The sequence below is a fragment of the Sebastes fasciatus genome, chromosome 22 (assembly GCF_043250625.1).
Source record: "Sebastes fasciatus isolate fSebFas1 chromosome 22, fSebFas1.pri, whole genome shotgun sequence".
Taxonomy (NCBI): Eukaryota; Metazoa; Chordata; class Actinopteri; order Perciformes; family Sebastidae; genus Sebastes; species Sebastes fasciatus.
The window spans coordinates 4,756,566-4,784,503 of NC_133816.1; the positions used below are offsets into that span (position 1 = coordinate 4,756,566).

The 27,938-nt window shown below is 40.0% G+C and overlaps 1 long non-coding RNA gene across 4 annotated transcripts in view; it reads right to left on the reverse strand.

Moving 5' to 3' along the window:
• Nucleotides 1–630: 630 nt before the first annotated feature.
• The window catches only part of LOC141760230 (uncharacterized), a 47,672-nt gene continuing 20,364 nt past the window's right edge, over nt 631–27,938 (reverse strand). For 2 of the 4 annotated variants that reach the window (XR_012592298.1, XR_012592297.1), the window contains exon 4: nt 631–750. This is a non-coding gene — a long non-coding RNA (uncharacterized LOC141760230). Of the gene's footprint in view, nt 751–22,811; nt 22,930–27,938 lie in introns of all 4 variants that reach the window. The other 2 variants (XR_012592299.1, XR_012592300.1) reach the window with 2 other exon arrangements.

The following is a 27,938-nucleotide window of genomic DNA, read 5'->3' on the forward strand; positions in this document are numbered from 1 at the left end:
AAGAAGAGCTTTCTCTCTTCAGCTGACACCTTGCTGAAGTCTGCACTTCTGTGACAGCAAACATACACACTGTTAATACTGTTTATATCTAATGTATTCATAGCACTTACTGTTTATGCTATATACAATATTTTAATCAGTTTTTACACTCTACATACATGCATTTTTGTCTCAGTACCTGTACAATGACAATAAAGTTTAATATAACAATTTAATCTAATTACGTACTGCCACTTTGTATGACGATTTTTTATGGCATACTAGACGAAAAACTGTCATAATACAGTTTGTCAAAAAAGAGTCATAGTATAGTATGTCAAAAAATGAAAATAAGTCATATTATAGTATGTCGAAAAATTAAAAACGTAATCATATAGTTTGTCGAAAAAAAGTCATACTATAGTATGTTGAAAAAATGAAAAAGTTCTAGTATAGCGTATTGGAAAAGAGTCATAGTATATTATGTCTAAAAAACTCATGGTATAGTATGACGGACAACAGCCATATATAGTATGTCGAAAAAATAAAAACGTCATAGTATAGAATGTCGAAAAAAAGTCATATTATAGTATGTTGGAAGAAAGCCATGAAAGCCGTGTTCTATACTAGAACAGTGAGATAAAACTCGCCCTGTTACAGACCGCCTGCCCTCCTGCCCTCTGCTTGGTGCCACAGGATCTCCATTCCAGGACCAGCAGGCTCAAGAACAGCTTTCTCTCCTCAGCTGACACCTTGCTGAAGTCTGCACCTCTGTGACAGCAAACATACACACTGTTAATACTGCTCATGCTCTATATATCTAGTGTATTCATAGCACATGTATATACACTGTTCATACTGCATTTTGCTGTCTCAGTACCTGTACTTTGTGCAATGACAATAAAGTTTAATATAACAATTTAATCAAATTTGATATGACATCAGACAAAATGTGGTCCCTTGAGTGGTAGATCTTATTGGAGAGTGGATGTGACTTTGTTCTAATATATGCGTAATTTACACACAGCTGACACTGGGTACCTTCACTTATTATTTATGTCTACCAACATGGCATGTGTGTAATATGGTCCAGAATTAATCAAGTTATTACAATGCTGGAAGGAAATGACTACAGACCAAACAGGAGTTATTTAGCCACTGTAGAAACTATTAATATAAATTATATCCACACATCTTTACATAAAACTAATATGCCATTACTAGCATATTTCTTTTCCATAGGTCTTGCCTTCGCCATAGTAGAGTTCACAATAAAGCAAGTGGGCACAACTATCGGGTCAAACGAGGCTCGTGCATGTGCGCCCAGCTCCACAATGACTGAGATATATAAAACAGAACCAGGTGTAAACCACTTCGTAAACTAGGTTAACTGGAAGTGTCCAGAGAGGAAAAGTCGCTACGGTGCCAGGCTGAAAGAATAGCTCGATACTTAATTGTCATCAGATTAAATCACAGGGGCAACCGTGTGGCACGACGGATGTTATGACCCACTTGTCAGTTGACTTGAGTGACGGCTTTGATTAATAACAACACAATCAAATTTGCATATGTGAATAGAGAAGTGGAAGATAACAGTCTGCCTGCTATGAACTTGATTGGTTTGCTGATCTCACTGAAAACAAAACTGATGGTGGTGTATGTCACTAAAGTCATACTTTTTATAAGCAAGAGAGAAATTTGAGTTTAGTGGAAACCAGAATTATATCCAAAAGGTACCTTTCTGGTGGAGATTATCAAGGCCATTTCCACAAATCACCCTCCTGATGTTTTCTTCGCTTTGTGCTTTTCAGTCAGTAATACTGAATATCAGATTTTTCACACAAAGACGGCAAATGTCACACAGTTTCTTGTTCTGACTTACATTTTTCAAGTGCCTCAACTCAACAGTTTTATGAAAAATAATCTTTGTTCAACTTATTGGGATGCCCTCGCTTCAATTATTACTTAAGAGTTAAGTGAAATATGAAATCCAAGCACACATCTATGAATGGTTTCCTGTGGCTTTCACATGCTGTCACGCTGTGGGCAAGATGCAGACTATCGATGATCGGTGTGAAATAAACACGCACTTAACAACAACAAGAGAGTCCTAAGTTCTCTCTTAATGAGGCCTCTGGTGGCTTCCTTGTGGTCGAAGCAACAATTTGTGTTTCAGTTGAACATTTGTGCAGTAGTAATGATCACATGGAAGGCCTACTAATCTACAAAAACAGACTAGTCTGTTCCCATGGTGATGGAGATATCAAGTATGTCATATTGTGAGAAAATCGGATTGTTTAATTCCATCACTTCCATCATTCACTTAAAATATTAAAAAGTAACAAACTGGAATTGTTTTTCAAACCAGGCTACGCCATCCTATAATGTACCGTAGCTGTATCACGTTTGGTCCACTATAGGCATCAGTAATCACCTTTTGCTGTACATAATCGGGTGCTTAGCAGCTTAATGACGGCGTCTGCTCTTGTTAAAGGGACCCTGTGGAGTTTTCATTGTAAACAAACTGTTTTGTTTAATTCAACATTTCTCACACATTGTGTGGCCTTACAAAACAAGTTGAATGCATTTTCAACCTCAAAACAAGGTTTGCAACTAACAGTTATTTCTACTATTGATTCATCTGTTGTTGTTGAATGATGATGATGGATTCATCTTTTCAGATTATAAAATGTATTTGATAATTAAAAATAATCACAATTTCCTATAGCCCAAAGTGGCATCTTCAAATTGAAAGTCCAGAACCCAAAATGCTCAATGCAGGCTTGCAACTAGGGCTGTCCTCAACCTAGGGTTGGGCAATATATTGATATCTTGATATGAGACTACATATCATCTCAGATTTTGTATATTGTAATATGGCAGTGTGTTGTCTTTTCCTGGTTTTAAAGGCTGCATTACAGTAGTAAAGTGATGACATTTTCTGAACTTATAAAACTGTTCTAGCTGTTGTAATATTTGCCTTTACTCACTTAGCCATTATGTCCACATTACTGATAATTATCAAAACTCTCATTGTGTAAATACTATGTAAAAGCACCAATGGTCAATCCTACAGTATTGTTGCAATATCGATAGAGGTATTTGGTCAAAAATATTATATTTGATATCCTCCATTTCGCCCAGCCCTAATTCTTAGTCGACTGACACATCGATTAGTTCATTTAATCAAATCTGTGAAACTGAGTTTTACCAGAAATGTGCTCATAAGTTTCTTAGAAATAAGTCTTTTGGCATGAAAAAGCATCAAAAACAATTCATCGACTAAAGAAACCTTAGTAGACTAAGACCAAAACGACCGTTTATGCGACTACTTGACAAGGTGGGGGCAGCACTACTTGTACCTAATGATTATTTTAATTATCAAATAATGTGGAAATTATTTTCTTCATCAATTATTCATTTAGTCTAAAATATGTCAGGAAATAGTGAAAAATGCCCCTCAATTTCCTAAAGGCCAGGTTGATATCAAAATGCTCATTTTGTCCAAACAAAAGCCCAACACCTAAATATATTTAGTACACTATCACATTAGACAAAAAGTAGCACATTTCAACAGTTGACAAACTGGAATTAGAGGTTTTCTGGCTTGAAGAATAGCTTTAACAGCTGACCAAAAAAAAAAGAGAAAAAATCTGCATTTGTTTTGATTGTTAATCAAATGATCAATTAATTGACTGATCATTTGCTTTATCTAATTTTAAATTCAGAGAAAAGCAATAACATTTGAGAGTTTTGGCCTTGTTGTTTGATAAATGACAAACTAATCAACACATTGGATAATTGATTACAAATTTAACTGATTAGTAACTGATTCACAAAATCAGTGACTTCCCAGAAGCATTTTTAATGGGCCTTTTCTCCTTTTTTTACTGGAGCAGTGCTACCTTTTATAGCACATTACCGTGCCTTTAATTATATTATAGTGCTGTCTGAAGGTGACAGAAATGTAGATGTCAATTAACATCCATTACTCATGCCATGTCGCGTGGGAGCTTCAGATTATTGAGCTACAGTAAAAGTCAGCATCCAGTCAGCTACTCAGAGAAAAGCTGCAGTGTTTTGTGTCAAGACTTGGCCACTGCCAGATAAAAACATGAGTTCTCTGAAGCCTCCTTCAACGGACTCTTTGCCTCTAAATAGGTCAAGGAACTGCTTTAATGGAGTCTCAACATCACAAGAGAAGCAAATGTGTTCATTTCCCTGGGTCCAGAGGTCACAAACCAAATTTCTCATTTGGAACCCAGACTGAAGCTGTTTAATAACTCCTACCTCTAATCCATAAGTGAGTGCCAGAGTTCAAATCCCCTTTGTGGCTTTCTCTTTGCTCATCCATTTGTCCGCATTTCCACTGTCCAAATGAACAGCAAATACCCACTGGGGAGAGCCGTGAAGTCTTGGCAACTCTGCGTGTCAAACACCTACTGAAGAAGCTCTGTGGGATTTTGGCAGAGCCGTGCAGCAGCAGCAGCTGGCCAAGGAGCCGGCTTTTTCTAACCCGTGCATGAGTCTCTTACATGGGCCACAGGGGTCCTCTGCACTATTGAGGTGCAACTTTCCCCTCTAATCCCTTTGCTGCTGTTCGATAATCCCTTCACTGCTTGCTTTGCTGCTTTCTTTGCTGTAATCCTCCTGTCTGAATAAAGAGAGAATAGGCGAGGAGGACGGTCTACATAGTGTCTCAGACGGACCAGATGGACTGTCCCTCTCTAAGCTTCCCGTCAATCAGCACAACCAGGATCTGATCCATCCAGACACAGGCGCTGCCCAATTCACTGCTTTTTCTGGACTCTCCATGAAAAATGATTCAGATATCATCTGAATGATTGTAATCGCTGAAAATAAGCCAGAGACGTGAAATGGATGCTAAGTAGCGCTGAGCAAATGCAATAGTCAGATGTTTAAAGAGCATAGCTAGAAACTGATAATCATGGAGTACAAGCAGGAATGAAATGAAATGCCACGACGTCAAAAAACACCCGGTGAAACAGCAACATGGCGTCAAACGCACATCACTTTCAAATGAGGGATTTTGAGCACTCGCTCTTCAGGTGTGGTCTACTGCCGTCTCTCCATTCCTTTTCCATTACTCCCTGTTCAAAGATTGCTGTTGGGGACAATGTTCCACCTGTCTGAGAATCAGAGACCAGGGGCTTGCAGGGCAGTAAAACCTCCCACCCTGCATGTCTACACAGAAACGTCCCTGACGGCGCATCTCGTGTTAACGCCGACATTTGGCTCTGCTCAGTTTCTTGATGTGATGATCTCGTAACTCGCAGGGGCGCACGCCGCCAAACGTTTGGGATGCCGAGTTAAAAACAGGGACACACCGATACCGATGCTGGATCGGATATCGGGCCGATATTGACTCCAATAGCTGGATCGGCTGACAATGGGGCCGATCTATTCAGTTCAATTCTGTGTTTATATACTATATGCATTATAGACTAGAATTTTAATTCCTGTTTAAGTTTGGACCAAATTGTTGCTGCATTAAAAAGGTTTGCTGGTGTACTAAATAACAATTCAATAAATTTATATCCAAGTATTTATTTGTGACATTTTGTTTTACAAAGTTAGGAAAGCAATGTTTAAGTCCAGCCTGATGTTGTTGTTACAGATAAAAAAATGACCCTAGTCACTTGCACACAGTGAGGCATACAGCTCATCAATTAAACACTGGTATCAGATCAGTACTCGTATCGGCCGATACCCAAAGCCCAGGTATCTCAATCGGTATAGGGGTGAAAAAGTCGGATCAGTAAATCCCTATTTATAAACATGGGAAATACGGGAAGTGAGAAACAGGAAACTATCTGCATGTACTTCCCTCCCCTGGATTCAACTTCATCATTAACAACTATTAGCAGCAGCACAGCAGCGCATCACGAAGCCATGGGCAACCTTATGAGTGATGAGTGAACAATTCACACATCAATTAACCGGACGGATCAATGCTGCGTGCTGACCACACTGACAAATTCAATTTCTAATGAATGCATCAAATGATGGCCAGTAGCTATAGCCAGGACATGGATCATTTCTTATCAGCCCTCCAGAGTCTATCTCAAGCCCTTTTGATGCTACAGCGACTGACACCTGCAGAAGCAGGTATGTGAAAGACGGGGACGGAAGAGAGAAGTAAGGAGTGTTTATATATGTGTATGTGATGAGACATCTCATTAAGTAGTGAAACTGCTCCACAGAACTGGTTTAGCCCCGGGTCTCAGAAAGGGCAAAACCACACACATGCGTACACAGCTGATGCACTTTGTTCCTTCTTTTAACACAACAGAGGCTTGAAAGTGTGTGTTCCTGTGTGTTTGAGTGTGTGCTTGTCTGAAAAGTGTGACCTCTCCTTGCCACTGTGAGCTTAAAGCGTTCCAGCTCGAATCAAAGCACTGCAGCAAATATAAGAGGGAAGCTGAAGAGCAGAAACAGAGACACACACACACAGCCAGACAGGGAGGATTCAATGCGACAAGAGGCAGAGCGAGCGAACAGAGAGGAGAGGAGAGCGGCTCAGACTGCGACACACAGCCGAGACAGGAATTAAGGAATTAGAAAGCAAACAGAGGGAGAGGATCAAAGAAGGAGAGCGAAATCACTCATTTTTTTATTCATGTACGTCAGAGACACGGTGCCGATCATCAGATGCGTTTTTTGTGCATATACGTTCTCCACCTTGGTGTCAGAATATTGCACTGTTGCCGTGGCAACAGGCGTGTTCAGGACAAAAGCGTATGTTGTTCCAAAAGAACAAACAGTCCGAGCGGACTCATTATAACTCATCTTCCCCCTTACGCACATAAACGTCGATGCACCTTCTGTCCGGCAAGTGACAGGAAAATAGCATTATGTTCAGGGTTGAAAGTCACTTGCGTATGTGATTGCTAAAGTCGAGCACAGACGTCGTTTTTATCTGCGTTAAACAAGTGATGCACGGTAGCTTTGAGTCACACCTGGTAATCCAGGCTGAGCCATGTGAGAAGTCACACTTCGTGCTGGCAGCCTGAGAGCTCCACATGGGGCAATATTAGCTTCTACAATCCCAACTCTACAAAATCAGACTTAAAAGGCCTGGAAGCTACAACTGAAAACACTATTCCACTGTCTTCTGTAAACTGGAATTTATGACTGCCAAAAATGGTGTTTTGAATGAATGGTGCCTCATGGTACGGACAACATTTCCTACTCAAATGTTCTACATGCCAGTTAAAACATTTTGATGCTCAATCTGTCTACACACACCATGGGGAGCTCTACAACTTCATTGCGACTCCACTGCCTGCGTTTAGCCCTTTCTCCTAAAAATTACCCTACCATTCAACTAAACTGCAATCTAAATTTCATTTGTAGGGAAATTTATTTTGTCACGGATTACGTTTGTCTTTGACACACCACAAATAGCCCACAGAAGGCCGCAGCAAGTGACGTATAACGAGTGACGTGCAGAGCATGTGACGCAGTATATCGAGTGAATGAGAGTTATGTGGAATAATAACGTTATTAAAAGTTACGTGGTATAATTCCGAGTATAACAAGCGAGAATGTCCATTACAGGCAGGTGGATGGGTCAAAAAACACACAGGACTTTCCCCCCAGGTTTCCTTCTGTGTGATAGTAAAAGTCAACGTTAACTTGTTGAGATTTTTGTTTTGTTTACAACGTTAACCACGTGCCTAAAACTGTTTAATTCTAAGACTGTAATCCGGGAGAAAATATATTTCCCTCGAAACGTAATTGAGAATGCAGTTTAGATGAATGGGAAAGTAATTTTGTAGGAGACAGGGTTGCTGCTTCCACCAATTTATCCGCCTCTACCAACCCAGCCTTGTCCTGTGCCAGCATTCAGCTGTGTGTGAATATATCTTAAATTACATCACCTCATATTCATTCATTGTTTAGCTGCAATCAAATCATTTTTTATATGTGTGCAGTTATCTGACAACACAAACAAAATCTATGATGAGAACTGAATTGTAGGTTGAGCTATAGTGATAGTTATTATGGAGGGCAGTGGTGACAGAACAGAGATGTAAAGTACTGACACTAACGTTGCGTAACCAGCATGAGCCTGTCACACTTCTTAAGATTGTAGCTGTAGCAATTTATTAAGTAATCAAGCAACAAATGATTCGTTTTCAAAATGGTTGCCAATAAATTCATAATCAGCTAATTTATTCAAGGGAAAAATGTATGAGGATTTACAGATTTTTTGTATATATGATAGTACTGAATATCGTTGGACTGTTGGTTGGACAAAACAATAGTGCCTCCCTTCCACCAGACCCTGCATCTGAGAACTAACACTCAATATCTGTGGGTAACGATGCCAAAACAGAGAGGAGGATGAGACGGAGAAGGTAGTAATGATGAAAAACTATTTGATTTTGAATGTGACCTTTGAAAACATTGTTATGTCTAAAGCACTCTCTTAACAACATAATGTGAAGGAAAAATCCACACTGACATACTGTGACTAAAGAATAACACGTCTGTGGTTGACGTCCTTCCATTGACGGCATAATGTGTCCACATATTCAGCGAAAATTGTGTTTCTCATCAGAACATTTTTCAGCTGTGAAAAACATCTATTGTGAATGTCTGGTTTTGGTGTTATTACCTCACAATCACAGCACAAGGTCTTCTTTTCCACATTCTTCTTTTTATACAGATATTCAACAATCGAGAGCTTCAGTATTATGTATGAGTTATGAGTTATGAGCGCTGCAACTTTTTAGTTAGACTGGAAAAAACTCGAGCTATCACTGTACTATTCATCCACAGCTGGATAGAAGGAGTTCACAACCGTTCTCTGAGAGCTGTCACAAGTCATCCCGGGGAAATCAAGAACTTAAGTAGAAGCAGGTGAGGCTCAAGTGGCTCCAAAAATAACCGTAAATTACAACACTTCATCACAAAATACCTCCAAGAAGGCACCATCATCATCATCATCATCATCATCATCATCACAGATTGGTGACATACAACACTTCACTGAAAGTACTCACATGGACAGAAAAGGTCACTTGTGTTTTCAGAAACAAGATATTGGACCGTAATGGTTGGCCATCATTAATGCCATTACATGCAATTTCTTGGTTCCAGCTTTATCGCTCCCTTATAAAGGACTGGGGATGAAGACAGTCACTTTTAGCCCACTTTAATGGGAATTTCATCTAAAAGGCAGCCTTTTATTGTCTGACCGCAACACATTTTCCTTTAATGGAACATTACAGTAGATATTAATCTGTCTGCCCTTTACACATGTTTGTTTTATAATTGCATTCTGCTACGTTTAAAGGGAAGTGGGGCATTTTAATTAGGCTCGCACTGACCTAATTTTTATGGTGGCGTTGACTTAAGGTCATAGTAAAAGACTGGCATAACCATTGCTGCATACTTTTCCTGTGGTAAGTATGTGAAGTGTGGTTTGTTTCTAGCGCTGGGCGGTATGATCTAAAAGCTGTTTGGATGAATTTTCATCATACTGATGATGATAAATGAATATATCAGTAGATGACATTTCCTTTCTCCTGCTGGCTTACTTTGCATACATTTGTCTGGATTAATTACAGTAAAATGTTCTAGATTAGATTTTGGGCTGATGGTTAGTTCAATAGTGGTTCAACCAAACATTCAAATTAGATTGCATTGGTTGTTGTCTACAGACATTGTACTCCGTTCATGTGGAATTAGACTATTTTCTTCAAATTTAGGTAAGGAAGATATTCATAATATCTTTAGTTTTAGTTTAGGAATGGGATTTACTTTAGTTTTAGTTTATTGTCCGACATTAAAGGTTAGTATTGTTCTTATCAATGCGTCTGCTAAATGAATGTAATGTAATAAGAATTGCTATGTTGCAGCAGTATCCAAGTCAAACAGGCAGAATATTATTTTTTATTCTGTCATTTTATGTGATTTTTTTGCATTATACGATAAGTCTGATTTTGTGATTTAATGCGTCACAGTTCCTGGATTATTGGATTTTAGTCAAATCAAACAGAAGAGATTTGTGCAGTTTTGATTATCTAACCTGATCAGGGGGAAATTGAGTCTTTCAGGTACAGTGACTCACTATGCAAATGAGTGTTTGTAGTGTATTTCACCAGTTATCTGTACAATATGGTCACTGTTGTCTGCTGTGCTGTGAGTGGCAACGGTATATTACAAGCTTCTACATATACGTCTCAATATTTGATGATGTAGGCTAACCACACAATATGCATGTTGGGAACTGTGACATATCAAACAATACTAATCAATGAAACATATATTCTTTCCCCTGCGAATTATGGCAGGAATCTATTTAAAGATTTCTAGTTCGGCATGTTATTGTTTCCCTCACAGTGGTGCACTATCAAATAATATTGTGACAGCTTGTATCAAAGCAAGTTGATAAAGAATATCACAAGGACACCCATTTTAAGGAAAACTATGACAGCTCTTGGGTCTCGTTTATAAAACAGTGTGTAGGATCCACACTAAATGTACAAATGACGAAAATGTATGTACGACAAAATTGTCTGATTTATAAAACCAAAACGTACGCCTGACAGTGCAAAATTTCCTTTTATAAATCCCAAATCAACTTGGAAATGTGCGCACGTGGATCAGCCTCATATCCCGCCCTCCACACGTCCACATTCAACCATAAATGGTCGATGTAAAGCACCTCATGAATGTTGATGCACATAAATGCGCCTGCTGATAAGTGGTTCTTTATGGTGAATCACGGCAAGTGCCGAGAGGAAGACCAAGAAAAGGAATTTTTCTGACACAGAAATCAAGGTGCTTGTGGGTGAGATGGTCCCTGAACATTCATTCCCTCTCAATTCTTCCATTCACGTAGTCCTCTAGCAGTGCCAGTGCATACGTCATGCATCATTACGGATTACGAGTGTCACGGCAATATTTATATGTTTACAGCAATGAGACTGATCGCTTCACAACTTGCCAAAATGATCGTGACAATCAGGAATATCCCCCACCCTGGATATCATTTGAAAATGGAAGTTTGATAGGTGAACACAATTTATATATATATATATATATATATATATATATATATATATATATATTTTCATGGCGACCTTGGCCTGCATTATGATTAGAACTGATAATGAGGATATGGAGTGTAACGATTGTGTGAGAGCTGTCACTGGCTTTATTTCCAGAAGTTGCTAATTTACACAATCCATACTGTATGTGCAGGTGGTGAAGATGTGTCAGGTGGAGGTGACTGGAGGAGGCAGTGTGTGTGACAGCCACCGCGGTGTCTCCATGGTGCACAGTGCGCACTAGAGACAGTCTGATATTTGCATCGGGTAGCTGTTTTCATTTTGTCACTGTATCTGTCCCTATGAAATAAACCATAAATAAATAAAGTTGTGTTCACTGCAGCAATTTTACACACAATCGCTTTATGAAAACTAAAATCAAATTTGGTGATATATACACAGTATTAGAAGATATTATTAAAACTATTGACGCTCTGTTCTGCCATTCTTCAATGCTATTTGATTTGTAAAATAGGATTTCTAAAACCGACGATGATTTCAACAGGTGCAATGTGCTCCACAACTGACCACGAGTGGGAATGTGATGCTTATACACTCACTGGCCACTTTATTAGGCACACCTGTTCAATTGCTTGTTAACACAAATAGCTAATCCGCCAATCACATGGCAGCAACTCAATGCATTTAGGCATCTAGAGGTGGTGAAGACGACTTGCTGAAGTTCAAACCGAGCATCAGAATGGGGAAGAAAGGGGATTTAAGTGACTTTGAACGTGGCATGGTTGTTGGTGCCAGACGGGCTATTTCAAAAACTGCTGATCTCCTGGGATTTTCACGCACAACCATCTCTAGGGTTTACAGAGAATGGTCCGAAAAAGAGAAAATATCCAGTGAGCGGCAGTTGTGTGGACGAAAATGCCTTGTTGATGTCAGAGGTCAGAGGAGAATGGGCAGAGTGGTTCGAGGTGATAGAAAGGCAACAGTAACTCAAATAACCACTCGTTACAACCAAGGTATGCAGAATACCATCTCTGAACGCACAACACGTCAAACCTTGAAGCAGATGGGCTACAGCAGCAGAAGACCACCCGGTACTAGCAAGGTGTACCTTATAAAGTGGCCACTGATCAGTGGGTTCAATGCCAGGTATCGCTGCCTGAAGAGGAATAAGTTGCTGCCTCCCCTAATGCCTACAGTGCAAGCACAGACACTAAAAAAAAATAACATGGCATTAATGTGCGAACAAACACTCCTATAGAATAAGTGTGACAAAATCCACTAAAATAATGAAACACTTCAAGAGATGATACCTTGTTATTAATCTACATCTGTACAACTTCAGCCAGCCATGCTATCCTATCCAAACTCCACATCTGAATTGAATACAATAAAATAAAATAACACACACACACATACTGATACACACTAGAGTTGCACGCCTATCGAGAGACTTCAGATGATTGGAGGTCTACAGAACTTCCTACAGAACTGCCTACGCCTCAGTAGAAATGATCATTTTACCAATGATATAAAAGGATTTGGGGTTTTGATAATGTATTAGCTGACAAAGCTGCAACCCATCAATTCAGTCTAGCTGAATAAGAAATCAATCTCATAGGCCCTGTTGAGACCTGATATTAATATGCATCCTGAGTGATCCGATCACAAGTGTACAACTCTAAGTACAGGTGTGAACGCACTCAAGACGCATTGAGATCCAATCGCTGAGACCATATTCAGAGGTGGTCTGGGCCACATATGGCCACATTCTTATAAAAGAGGGTACGCGAATGTGTCCTGGGCCACATTGAATGACCACCTACTCAACTGACATCCCACTTGAATCCGCGGGGTCACTGCGCTCCTCATGTGACTAGACAGGCAGACGTGATCGCTGCTCTGCCACAGCAGCATGGAAACGGCTTCTGTGCACTACTATATCCTGTCAGTACAACTGTATTTTGTTAAAATATATCTAATTTATAGGCTACATATCTACAGACTATCAGACTAGGCCCGCAAAGTGCATTATTATCATACTGTCAGAGCCGACAGAGGCGCAACGGCAGCGGTGTCAATAACCTTTTATTTTGATGTTAATAAATGTAACCAAATTCACGAATATGTAGGATATTACTACGGATATTCATGTAATATATATATCACAACGTCTGCTGTATTAGCCAGGTGTTTACCAAGTGTTTATTTGCATATAGAGCGGGGAAGTGAGATCAGATCACAAGTGGCCACTCAAGACGCATGTGGAGACGCATTCTAATGCCAGGTGTGAACAGACCAAGCCCCCAGGAAGAGCGCCGGTCATCGATCCCGACTTTCGTAGTGGTCAAACGCCGTTACTGCAACTTCCGTGTCCCAAACATTTACATTTAAAATACATTCACTTACATTGGGAAAGAGACTTCTGTAACCAACTTCCCAGTACGAACACCTAAATATCCATTATTTAAAAAAATAAGTTTTTAATGTTGTAAAATGAACTGATAGCGGAATCAAGAGTTATTTCCCTTCCTCTGTTCATGTGAATGAGACAGAGACCGAGGCTGAAGCACAAGCCTCGACTGCGGCGTGACGTTGGGACCCCGTGACTGACGGACGCTGCTGCGCATGTTCCATGTGCCCGAGATTTCCAGGCGGAAGTCGAGCCATTTAGGCTTCATGCGCCACTGAGCAACCTTCATAGAAATGAACGGGGCCCCGCCTCCAACGCTGTATCCAGTTCTCTTAATACATTCATGGAATAGATGTACTTAAAGCTGTCCACTTGTGATCGGATCACTCAGGACGCCTGTTAATGCCAGATCTGAACGGGGCCTTAGGAACTGGCTTTAAGTGAATTGTTGTTATAGCCTCAGCTGCTTGTACAGGTTGTTCAACACAGTGCATTGACTCAAACTGGGTCTCCTTTGGTCTTCAGTCATGTCTGTGGATCAGACAGAAGGACTCTGCCCAAAGACCTCAGGGTGCTGTCTGGCTTGAAGGGGGTTAGAGGGTTGGAAATGTAGCTAGAGGCCTAACCATGTTCTGTAAAATCAGTTCTAACATGTGTCAACCAGTGGGGGCCAAATCTGAGACAACAGACACAACCTATCCTGCTGCACGCTGAACAAGGAGATAGCTTTTGAGTAAGACCGAGGCATACAAATGGTTTCAATTATTTTTTTAAACCATTCTAATCTTTAGACAGCATGTCTGCACACATTTTTAAACAGTTGTAACAATAAAAACATTGCTCCAGGCCACAGTGTGAAAAACTTTTTTTAGACAGTTTGGCTGCAGACTCAATGTCAAAAATTAAACCAAGACATTTGCCAGGCAGTGTCAGTATATTTAACCCATTTCCTTTTGTTTTGTTTTCTCTAACGCTAAGAAATCAATGGTTTAGATTTAGAATTTTGTTTAGGTTTTGTTATGTGCAGTGATGCCAAGATTAATTGAACCAATTTCTCTATCTTGTCGAGGAACATCCAAGGCAGTAAAGGAAAAGTTACTCCCAGAGTAACTTGCAGGGTAGACTGCTTAGAGGGAGGGGAACCAAGTTGAGTAATGAAATAATTGAAAGAAGAAATGGTTCAAGTCCTACAACCCTGTATCTCCAAATCTCTCATGTTTCTCCAGTCCAAACAGTAGACATACCCCATCTTCTATTATAGACTGCAAACTCTGCTTATGTATCACCTTCTCCCTGTTTTATCATAGTGTCTATCTTTATATACTACATTACACTGGTCAACATTCGGACCCTTTTGCTCCTTGCCATTAGTTTCGATATTGTTAATCTAAGAAATTCATCTTTTTCTACTGTTTGCACTCGCTAAGTGCCTGCAAATGTAAAATGTTAAAACCACATGGCCATTGTGGTCAAGTGTTTTGTGTGATTCAGAAAAGAAGACGTCTTTCGCCAAAGACCGTGGTATGATTCAGGTATATCCGTCTTTCATAGGCTAGATTTATGTATTTCCTTTGTTGAAATGTAAAGAGCCAGATCTGATTATTTTATTTGCCGGCTGAATGTGGAAATACCATCAGGTCAGGGTCAACATTAAAAATCAGATTTTTCCATTACTGTTTTCTTGCATTAGCTCAAGATAACTCAGGGGAGCCTGAATGCCAACAAATGCCTTTTGCTTGCACTTAACTCTGAATTTCACACACAAACACGCTTGTTGTGGGCTCATGTGTTCAATTACTGGCAACAGCACATATGGTTGCAGGCTATTATTGACTCTAGTAAATTGTGTGTGAGTCTGCACATGTTAGTGGGAGTGTGCTGCACAAGGCAGTCCCTGTTACAGCAGACATTTCCAGCACGAGATGTCACAACTATTTGACAGAATTTGAGGACTGCGTGTCTTTGATACAGTTATTTTTGCCCCTTATGCTGTCAGAAATGCTTAACGCAGCCATAAGAAAAATGTTTGAAAGTTAACAGTCACTGCTATTGACATTTGTTATACATTAACACTGTAAACCCATGCATAGTTTATATAACTTCCCTTCAGACGACACACAGAAGCATTTTCTGATCTATGACAACCTCACACTATTTCCTGCTTTGCTCCCGAAGAGACAAATTTTCTACACCGACTACAATGCTTTGCCACTTGAACGTAAATATAGGTTGTTTTGGGGCATTTGCTGATAACAACTGATGCTGTCATTTATCTTGGCAGGACAGTCTCAAAGGTAAATGACATAGGTTTTTGATGGCTGACGCAGACAGTCCTCTTCTGGTTGAATGACCAGACGTCACCGTGTCTGACAGTAAAAAGCCTCAACCTGCTGCTGTGCCGACAAACCATATAACGACTTGAATTGCAAAAAAAAAAAACCTTTTGTGAAAATAAATTTCAAAGAGAAGTCAAAGGAAAAAAATACCTTTGGTTCTCTTTTTATTTTGAGAAAAGGTTATTGCAAAGAGTCCTCTGTCCTCTGTTCTGTTTTGCTGTATGATTAGAAAGATGATGCTGGAGCATTTAAAGCCCCCGGTCAAAATTACAAAGGCTGGGGTTACTTTTACTATACATCATAAACTGTGTGTTACATTTTTTCACTGTGTCCGACCTTCTCTTCCTGCACTCCTACTCAAACATTTCTGAATGTACACAATGACGACAGATTAATTCAGCCATGTCTTGACACTTGAAGGACATTTTACAAAGTGAAAAAACACTAAGCTCTCAACATTAAACCTTGACATGTTTTCTGCTCCCAAGAATGTTTGAAAAGGTATAACCTCTTCATTATGAGGTTCTGCTAAAGTAAATAGTTGGTACTGCATTTCAGTAAAGTTGGGGGATTCACAAGAGAGATTTTAAAAAGTATGGTCAAAGTTAAGGCTCTCAAAGGTAACGCGATAATAACACTTTAACGCAAATTTGTTTTTTAGGTTCAGTTTTAAAGTTAAAGTGAAGATACTGGCATCATATGAAACTAGAAAAATCTAAGGAATCCATTCGTACCAACCATGTAATTCTAGCTTGTTACGAACTTATGCAAAATTTTGGCAAGGAAAAACTGGCATGGCCATTTTCAAAAGGGGTCCCTTGACCTCTGACCTCCAGATGTGTGAATGAAAATGGGTTCTATGGGTACCCACGAGTCTCCCCTTTACAGACATGCCCACTTTATGATAATCACATGCAGTTTGGGGCAAGTCATAGTCAAGTCAGCACACTGACACACTGACAGCTGTTGTTGCCTGTTGGGCTGCAGTTTGACATGATATGATTTGAGCATATTTTTTATGCTAAATGCAGTACCTGTGAGGGTTTCTGGACAATATCTGTCATTGTTTTGTGTTGTTTATTGATTTCCAGTAATTAATATAATATACATACATTTGCATAAAGCAAGCATATTTGCCCACACCCATGTTGATAAGAGTATTAAATACTTGACAAATCTCCCTTTAAAAATGTTGATTAATTTGTGATTAAATACTTTAATCGATTGACAGCCATAGTCAAAATCAAAGTAGCAAAGGTCAAGGTATCCTGACTTTAAGTCCGTATATGGTTAAGCTCTAAAAAAACCCTGCGTCCTACATTTCCCATAATGCAACTCAATAGCATTTTTTTGTTCAACCCTTCATGTCTGGTAATGTCCACATCTTTCACACTCATGCGCTCAGTAGATAACTAAGGATTTCTGTATACATTTTGTAGTTTCCGTGTCCATGTTGAGATAACTGATGACATCACTGTGACATAATCAAGGTAATTTTCTCCATGGTGTAATTAACTAACTGACTAGACCAGGACGGTGGTGGGAAAATAGTTGATACTTGTAGTTATCAGACTTAAAGTTATGCCATCAGAAAAATGTGAAGGTCACATAAATATTGGACACATAAAGGCACGTGTGTCAAAAGCACAACAAGACCTCCAACATTTTCTTCTTTTCCTTATTATGTGTCCCCTTTTCTACATGCGCTGTCTTTAGAGAGAGAAATCAGGGGCCCGTCTCTCGAGGTGGATTTGTTGGTAAATGCCCTTGAAAATGTAAGTCGTCTTTGTTATAAGAAATAAAAGTTTAAAAAAACAAAAACATTTTCCAATGCGCATGGGAGCAATACTGGAGCTGACTCGAATACCTCTGGATTAATATCAGCATCAGCCAGCCTCTTAGAAAAATGATGAACACAATTTAACCGTTTGACAAAAGTCACTTAACCCATACAATTTACTAGACGTGTATTCAATGTGATACAAAAAAACATTAAAAGAACTCTTTAGCTGTCTAACCTGTATCCGTGGGAAGAGTGACAGCCAGGTATTGTTTATTGGAAACAACCGGCAAATCAAAACATTTATTCAACATGCCTCTCCGAGTTCATGGACTTCTCTTGAACCTCATCTTACAGTTTTTCTCAATTGTTTACACACAAATACTGGTACTTGACACACAATGACCACAACATGTAACTCATGCACCAACCCCCTGAACCAATTCTGCTAAACTACAAGCACAATTCCTGCTTTACACTCAAATTGCAGTTCTAAAACACACTTTTTTCAAAACACTACACACAATTCTCTGCATTTGGCACAATTTTCATGAAGAAAATCTCGTTTTCACAAGGAACACACTGTCATTCAAAATTCTAAAGTCAATTGCCCTACTATGCACACTGACTCATCACATGGGCAAACACCTGTCACACAGTGTTACAATTAGCAATCAGTTGATGCTTTTCATGGCTGCATTTGACATGCTAAGCGATATTTCCCCCGCTGCTTGGCCAGGGAAAGCATTGCTTGGCTTGTGATGTGGATGAGGTGCTGTGGCCAGACCGAAACAGAAGAGAGGATGCAGCATAGTTTTTTTCCCCGTTTTTTTTTACAGAAACTGTATACAGTAAATTCTTCTGTTGTTTTGTATGTAGACCACTGTATGTGCAACTTTGTGTTGGTTGGGATGTACACTGTGTACATTGTTTTTGTGGGGAAAATAAAATATATTTGTTACCGTGTATTTGTGTGTTCTGAGTATAAAAACAATATTCTAAAATATTTTACAACACACTTATGTATGTACTGTCTGTAGTAAGTGTAACACTGAACAAAAAAAAGGCCTAAGTCATTATGATGAATGGAGAAGAAGTGTTTTCCATTCATCATAGTGTTTTACATTGAGCACATCAGTGTTCAACTGGTTCTTATAAATGTCTATTCATATGATGGTTTGTGTGTGTCATTTGAAAACAAAATACCATTTTGAGAAGAAATAACATTGATTTGAATGTAAAGTTTCATTTTGCAGGAGAATTGAGGGGTTTTGCCTATTGTGTGTGTGTTTTTTGATTTGTGTGTAGAGTTCTGAGAGTATGAGGCATGCTTTCAGAAAATGTGTGTAAACAATCGAGAAAAACTGTAATAGCTCATGAAATTCAGAAAAAGAGAATCCATCTGTTAAATACAGCTCAAAACAAGACAATTGCAATGCAGTGCAAAAGGCCACGAACCGTACAAACTGAGTCATAAAAACGACATGTTTAACTACCGAAGACGCGCGTACAGAAAAGTAAAGGCTGAATTCAAAAGCATGGCACTAGAGCCAACTTAGTCCAACACTTCAGGGAAAGAACTGCTCTGAAAGTGAACAAAGAAGAACGTTTTCAGAAAGCAATATCGCCGACTGAGACTATGAAGGTGACTGTTTTCATGGTCGTAGCTTTGCAGTATTTCACTGAGACGGCCTTCCATGGTGCTTCAAAGCATTAAGCCAAACGCCACATCTTGAATTTCCTTAATACGGTATTACACACCTTTTTACATTTTAGAGGATTTAATTTGAATTTTGTGGTAAATTCATTTTATTTTGCTTTTGAATCAAGAAGCCCTCTAGCAAACAGCATCAATTTTGAAGCAGTGTTGCATTGCCATGTTCATTTTTGATTGCTCCTGTACCTCAGGGAGTCTGGCACTTCCCCAAAACAACACATAACCAGCTAATGTCTAACACATTATTGAAGTGTTCTTTCTGTCTCACAAGCACTAAGTATTTTCTCTTTCTCTCTGGAAGTGACTAAAGTTTGTCATCACTGCTATAAACAGAGACCTTGGATGTCAGTGGGTGTAAAGTTCATAATATTTCTGACATTTTGTACATATTTGCACATGATATGTTAACAAACTAGATTCCTGAACAAGAGAAAAAATGTGTTTAATGAAAGTAGAGTTGTTTTTAATTATCTCTACATACTGAAATCTGGTCGTCTCCAACCTCTGTTAATCTCTCTATCCACCCACTATTTTCCCTTTTCGTTTCTTGGTCTTTTTGTATCTGTAGCTCATGTGTGTGTCTTGGATACAATGCTCCCAACTCCTTTTGCCAGACAACAGAAGATAGATTGGTGTGAGAGCCAGTGGTTTCATGAAAGTGGAGAAGAGGACTACAATGTGAAGAATAGGGAGTGAGGGATGGAGAGTGTGATTGATGAGCGTTGGGAAGTGGAGAAGTGAGGAGGCCAGCTTGTGTGTGTGTGTGTGAGAGAGAGAGAGAGAGAGAGAGAGAGAGAAAAGAGAGAGAGAGAGAGAGAGAGAGAGAGAGAGAGAGAGAGAGAGAGAGAGAGAGAGAGAGAGAGAAAGAGAGAGAGAGAGAGAGAGAGAAAGAGAGAGAGAGAGGAGAGAGACGCAGAGGGCTCCCCCGGTGGTGAGGCTGTCCTGTATACCAAAGATGCGCTATAACAAACGATGGTATGAAATGGTATTCACTTCCTGTCTCCTAAATGAGCTTGGTCGCCTCTCCCCCCGATCACCCAACCTCGTTTGGAAGTGTTATGACGTTGTGTGGATGGATTTATGATATTTAGCATTACGAAAATGAGTTAGCTAGGGTGTTCGCGACAGTCAGTTGACATTAGCTTAACATTTTGACACAGTTTGGCTAACGCTAGACTAATAACGTCACCAATCTGACGGTTCAGCACCAACAGAGAGAAGCGATATCTGTGTTGCCAGATCTCGCGAGAATGAGTTGCTGAGACAGAGACGGGTCTTGGAAACAGTTAATTTTCTCCTGATGTGTCTGTATGAGACATTCCATTTTAGTGTCACCATGTTCGGAAGATATGGCTTGTGAAAAATGGGTCCAATATTTACTTTGGTGACTATTGCGCAAAAAAATCTGTCATAATCTGTATTCACGTTCACTTCCACCGTTGGAGTTTATAGACTCAGGACCTGCCACTTACCGCAGTTGGTAACTTTGAGCAAATATGATCAAAAGTTTTGTATATAAAACTGTCACTATATCCTTGCAGTAGTGCATGATACAGATAATCTGTGGGGGAAAAAAACATCCTCTGTGTCCTCCTAGTGCTCTGGCATTTGCAAGATTTCACCACGCCCGAAGAAAAACAACCAATCACAGCCGAGCAGTCTTTACGCAGCAGTCAAACACTGCTCACGAAACTCGTGAACTCCGATCAAGCGGTCAAACTAGGCAGCGCTGATCAAATATGAATCAATATTCTGTTATTGTAATGCCTATTTATTGCCTCAAATGTTTACAGAAACATACATTAGTGTACCGTTTAGCTGTAAAATGAGAACGTTTTTTGACCCGGCCGCCATGTTGAAAACAGTCTAGCCAAAACCAATCATCACCCACTGGCTGGAGCAATCTTTATAGGAATAACTTCATATTTGCTCAAAGTTACCAACTGCAGCTTTAATAATGCAAAAATGCTCTCCCTCACTGTTAATAGAAACACACACACAGGCACACCTTGACATTTTTCCTAAAATGCCTTTTCGTGGCCAGCTGTTCCCTGGTAACTAGCAAGGCCACTGCTAGCACGTTGCACCCACGCCTCCACCTACCAGCCTCGTCTCAAACACAAACACACACATTCTCTCTTCACTGTTCTAAAATGCCTTCCTATAGCCAGATGTCCATTCGCATATAACACACCCACCAAGGGCATTAAAAGCAAAGGAAAGAAAGATTGTATGCATGTGTGTGCTTGAGAGAGAAAGCGCTGCAAAAAAAAATAATGTGAGGATATGGGTTGTTACAGGATAATAAACATAATTCATGAATATCATAAAGCTAGTAGCTCTGTGCTTTATACCGGAGATATAATTCTGCAATGACAATATCTTATTTTATTTTCATTTTAACTCATGGCTAACATGGATTTTTTCACACCTGCCATATAATATTAACAACGGCAGGCATAAAGCAGTGCAGCTGTAAATGTCAACTTCTCAGCAGAAAACTTTCATTTGACTGAAATTAAAAAAAGGCACTGTACTGCAGAATTTGTGGTTTTCCAATATTTAGCGCTGGGACTGGGAATTTTCTTGCCTGGCAGAAGGGATTGGTCAGGCAGTTTAGGTTTATCTAACAAACATCTCATCTTTTGAGTCCACTAACCCCAAAACATGCCTTGTGCTACATTACGTTGGGAATACTTAAACAATAACACGGCTTAAAAACTTTTCTTAATTTTCACTGGATTTACTTGGGGACTGGGACTAATCTTCCCCTGCCACTTTTTTTCTGGTCTGTACCCAAACTTCTTCCTGAGATCAACTCAAGCCGCTGTTGAGGTTTGCCTGCCAAAAGTGCCACACGAGAGGGGTTATCCCGTTGGCTTCCCGGTGCCAGGGAATATCAGCAGAGCACAGATAAGTGCTATCGATGTTGAATTACACCCAGCTGGAAAACAAACATGACGCGAGTCCCTTCTCAAGCACAGAGCGAGGAGGAGAACAGCAGAGAGGATGTGAGATAAACCTCCTGAAATCCAGGCCGGAACCATGCAACAGCCATATTAGATGTATCTCAATGAAGGCAATCCACTGATGCAGAATACATCCAGTTAGAATGGAAGCGGGCACGAAGCCCTGGTCAGCCACTGGGGTGGAAGTGATACTAAAGCTACTATTAAAGCCTCAGTCTGGGATTTTTCTTCACATGGATACTTAAATGCTTTAAGTCTGTGACCCAGATTCTTCAACCGGCGACCTGGAAAGTCTCCTACCCTGCAGTGGGATTCATTAAACCATACTGCTGCTGTTGGCCGGTTAGGTTTTTTTTTTCTGCTACTAATCACTGTTTAAAAACCAAGAGATGTGATGCAAATAGATTCATCTCTCGCAGACAGGTTCTATCAGTCTGTGTCAGTATCGATTACAATTTATTTCAGGAAGGAAAATGTCTTATCTCGACAGTCTCAAATGCCATGCTTTAGCTCAAGGTTGCGCTATGGATCGGGTAACTGATTATACCATAGAAACATTTATTTCTGCCTGTCACCTTTTTTGAAAAGAAATGAGAGCACCTTTCACCGCATGCTGTTATCCTTTGTATCAGGGCCTGTTTGAACAGCTTGTCCCTGATGTGCAGGTCTATTGGCAGCCAGTTGCATTGAAAACTGTTGGGATGCATAAAACAAAACATCAGCATGACAACGCCGAGAATATCAACGCTTTTTCTTGTAAAGCTAAGACTTTAATCTTGGAAATTCTGAGATTTGAGTGGTAAATTTAGAAGTAAAAACTAACAAATTTTACGAGAACAAAAAACTTGAATATTCTGAAATTATAAAGTAATTAATTTGCGAGAAAAATATGTGTTCCTTGTTTGTCAAGGAACCACGTCGCTTCACTTTGCAAGGTTGGATCAACCTCATTACAACACAGCCTAATTAAATTTCACAAACCTGTAGCTACGATGTGAAAATGAGATGTGCAGGTGACACACTGAAATAACAGGCTTTTGTCTACTTACTTTCACATCTTATTTTTCATGAACTGCTTCATCCAAATACTGGAGGCAGAATTGTTAAACTGATCAGCTTAAAGTATTGCTGATACGCATAACAGTTTATCAAGGAGATTCTCCTGAAATTGACAAATGTTCTTCGGATGAATACAGAAACTGTCTTGCAGAGAGTACAGTAACAAGACAGTGTGTTGTTAATTGATATCCAATACTAAATATATACATACATTTGCATAAAACAAGCATATTCGCCCACTCCCATGTTGATAAGAGTATTAAATACTTGACAAATCTCCCTTTAAGGTACATTTTGAACAGATAAATGTGCAAATAATTTGCGATTAATTGCGATAACTTTGGACAATCATGCGATTAATCGCAACTGAATATTTTAAATCAATTGACAGTCCTAATATTTCTCCATTCATTTATTCAGGTTGTTGCTTTAATTTGTCCCCCGTCTGTATGTTGCACATCTAGTATAGCCTCGCCGTCGTGTTTGTCCTGTCGGACCTGGCATTTTTTCAATCTTAGCCTTAAGGGAAGTCGCTCTAACCCTTCATAAATGAGATGCAGGGGGGTGATTTAAAGCAGCCTTAGCTCCCACTGACAACCTTCTTGTTACAGTTGTCAGCCAGCTGAGGTAGTTTGACACCTGTAATCTCGGTTGCTACGGTTTTCAGCCAATTTCCGTTGGCAGGGCTCATATTGCCCAGCCAAGCAAGACAGGGAAAAGTGACAACTGACTTGACCACTGAGTTGTATAAAAGTGGTATCATCAACTTATCATTCACCTCCTCGAGAAAGACACGTGTCGGTCAATTCAAGACAACATTACTTGCATCAATTATCAGTGACTTACATTTTTCAGTTTTGTTAGTTTGCATAATTCATCTGTTAAAAAACTTGTCACGTCTACTTTAGGAAATTAATTTGTAAGATATTTCACACAAAGCTATAAAAAGATTGACAGCTCAAAATTACAGCGAACGAAAGTGACTTTCCTCGGTTGTCTTTGATTGACAAATTACATTTTCACATATTGCATCCTTTCTGTTCAGGACATGCTCAATGACAAACATTATGTGTTTTATATTATCAAAAATGAGATCTCGTACTTTATGAACAGAAGAGAAAGGTGTCTAATGCCCTTGTGTGTTTTGCTTGCAGTGTGAGGGCTGCTTTAGCTTGTGGTTAGGCACCGGATAGTGCCTTTAGTTTAGACTCAGCGGTGCATGCAGTGTGTATCGTTTGTTGAGGCCCTAGCCAGGCAGTGAAGTGCACTTAATGCTGTTAAGTTGAACCCAGTAGTGCGTATCCTGCAGTATGTTGAATGTCTAACATACTGGAGGAGGAGCCCCCAAGTTTAATATGGCCAGGCAATTATAGAGCAAGTTAATATTCATGCTAGAGTCCAAGCATCACTCTTCCGTCTGTGTTTTAATTTGTGTTATTTGTGTTTGTGTGCGTGGATCCAATGATCTATTCTCTTCCTCTGCAAGTAACCATGGCTGTGTGTGTATGTGTGTGTGTCTAATCGTGTATGTTGTTCCTCCCATTTTAGCTCTGTATGTGCGTGCGCTCATATGTGCATGCGGCATTAATAAGCTCCGTAATGAAAGGAGACAGTTTTCTGTTGCCGTGGTAATGAAGCAGTGGAACGTTGCCATGCACGATGACAGAGATGGAGCATAACTGTATTAGGGCATCGTCTTGGAAACGCAAACAGCAGACAGGGATGTGTCTGGATCGAGGCAGACAGAGACAGATGGATGGACAGAAAAGAAAAAAAAAGAGAGAAGGGCGTGATGCAAAAGACAGATACAAGAGACAAGTGGACAGAAGCAGTGCAGAACGCCTTTGTATGTCAAAATAGAGATCTGTGTGTATGTGTGTGAGAGACAAAGAGAGAGACTGATGGATGGTCTTGTCTATACAGCCAGAGGTGTACAAGGAGGGGGGGGAGAGAGATCTGTGTGTTGCGAGGGGGACACGGATGGGGTGATGTGATCAATTTGACTGGGCCCATGTCGCCCGAAGAGAGAGAGATTCAGACAGATGGATAGAAACAGAGATGTAGCAGAGAGGAAGGGTCGCCTTGACAGACAGATAGATCAAGAGAGAGGAATGCAGAGAGGCGACGCACGGATAGAGTGAGACGATAAGGACTGATAGGAAAGACAGCTAGATTAATACAGAGGTAGATGGCGAAATAATTTGACTGAGGAGAGGTCAGGCTGGGTCGATAAAGCGAGATAAACCCAGAGCTCCTCGGTTCAACATTTATGCTTTTGCGGAAAAAAAAAGAAGCAGCGCGCACAAATTATTTTATGATGACCTTAAGCAATGTGGTTTTAAATGTATGAGCGAGTCTCTCCAATAAGCCAGAAACAATTTAGGGTGTTCTCGAGCATGTGATGTTGTGCAGAGCTGCCCACGGACAGTGAAAGACAGAGCGTCACATTTCATGGTTCAGATGTGTTTGCACTACAAGAAGAGGAGAGATCATTTGGGGGTAAACACTCAAACGAGGACAGAGAAGAGCAGTTTCAGTAACATCTTTCTTTCTGACTTCTCCTTGTTGGCTTCCAGTCTTTCCAATTTTTTTCAGTATTTGATTTTTTTTTAATTGCCTGTCTCATACTTTTCTGTTTGAGTTTTAGTAATTTTTCTTCACTGTCTTTATTTCTCTCACAAGCACTTCTTTGAAAGCTGTAATTTTTATCTTTTGACATTTTATCCCTTACCTCCCATTAAAGTTTCTATATATAGCATTTTTTCCATGCCATGTTTATTCTGAGACAAATGTATAACCAGGCGCTGAAACCATCAGTCAGTTAATGGATTAGTCAACAGAAACTTAAAGATGCTAAATGCGAGATTGGGAGCATTTCTATTGCCTCCGGACACCTCTCAACATGGCGATGGCTGAGCTGGCAGCTCGCAGCTAACAGCACTAACAGTGCAAAATTGGCAACAGAGCTAAGAGTTTTTACCTGAGGGGGAACTGGAGGGTAGGTGCTACGTTTCCACTACAACTCTGTCAGTCGGGACAACGTTATCAGCTGTAACCGTTATACGCGAGCAGTGCAGAGCGGCAGCCTTGAGCTACCCAGTGGAGCACACTCACATGCACTAAAATGCACGCACGGCTGGCCCGCCTATGTCAACAAAGCAGAGAGACTTTACTCCTCTATATCTTTACATAGCAAATAGTTGTTTGCTGCTACATGAATGCTCTGGATATCTTATAGAGCACCTTTAACAATTCCAATGATCCATTCATTGTTTAAGTCATTCATTGATTCATTGAGGGAAAAGGCCTAACACTCAGTGTTTCCAGCTTTTCAATTTCTCAGATATGCTGCTTTTCTCTGTTTCATATCATTGTATGTTCAATGTCAGAACTGTTGTTTGAAGGAGGAGGCAATTTGAAGATGTCATCTCGGCCCCTGGGAACTTGTGATGGGCATTTGTCACTATTCTGACATTTTATGGACTAAATTAATCAATTAATCCCCCAAAAAAGATTGACAGATTGATCAATAATGCAAACAATTTTTAGCAGCCCTAACTGCCACCAAGACAAACAGAAGAAGAAATTTCCTATCATGACCCAAACTTTGACATAATTCAAATAAGTGCTCCCGGTTCCTTCAGCTCAGTCAGTTTTCCTGGCATCAGCATCTTTTAGCCAGAAATGTTAACAACTTTAAGTACTACTGCTTTAACAGCCGAGGTGTTGGGACAAGTAACGCAATTCTCGCCATTACAGACAAGAAAGGGGTTCATGGGAAATGAGGTTTTATTTCTGAGAGTCACAAAAGGCTACCAATTACCCTTGCTTCTTCCCCTGTCCACACTATGTATACTGCATGTCTCCTAAGACAGTTAACCTAAATACAGGTGTACCTGTGGAGGAGTTGAAAAACAATACAGAGCTACTCTATGAAATATTCAATGTTTATCTTGCTGTGCAGCACAAGCTAACTTGGCACTGATCAGACAAAATCCAAGGCGGCCATCTGAGGAATAAAGTCTCAAGATGAATTTTCAAAATGTGTACGAATAAATTCTCGATACATTTCAGCTGCCGGGTCAAATCAAAGTGAACTAGTGGGCCGGAGTCCAACACATAAAACATGGAGTAAGGCCATTCCACTCCCATCAGCTTGCTGGCATGTGTATTACTGTGCAGCGAGCTGCAGGGGATGTGTGAAGGGTGTGTTAGTGAGTGTGTGCACAACGTCTGTGGTGCTGCGAGGGAATGTTGTTGTGTGCATATCTCAGTGAGATACAGAGTAGCTGTGTGTATGCACATGTTAATGTATGTGCATGTCTGCGGATTTCAATGTGTGTGTGTGTGTGTGTTGTATTTCTCTGATGAAATGAGGTACGTGTTGCTTCAGCAGCTTTATGATGTCTGTCAGCAATGCCATGATGTTTACCTGTGTTTTATGTTCATGTGTGTTTGTAGTAGCTGTGTGTTTGTCTTGCTTGAAGTGTAGCATGTTTGCTCTGGCTCATTTGCCAAATGTGTGTGTGTATGTGGCATCCCTGTTACTGCATCTATTCGGTGTGTATCCGTCTAGTTTGTGTGTGTGTGTGTGTGTGTGTGTGTGTGTGTGTGTGTGTGTGTGTGTGTGTGTTTTATCCATA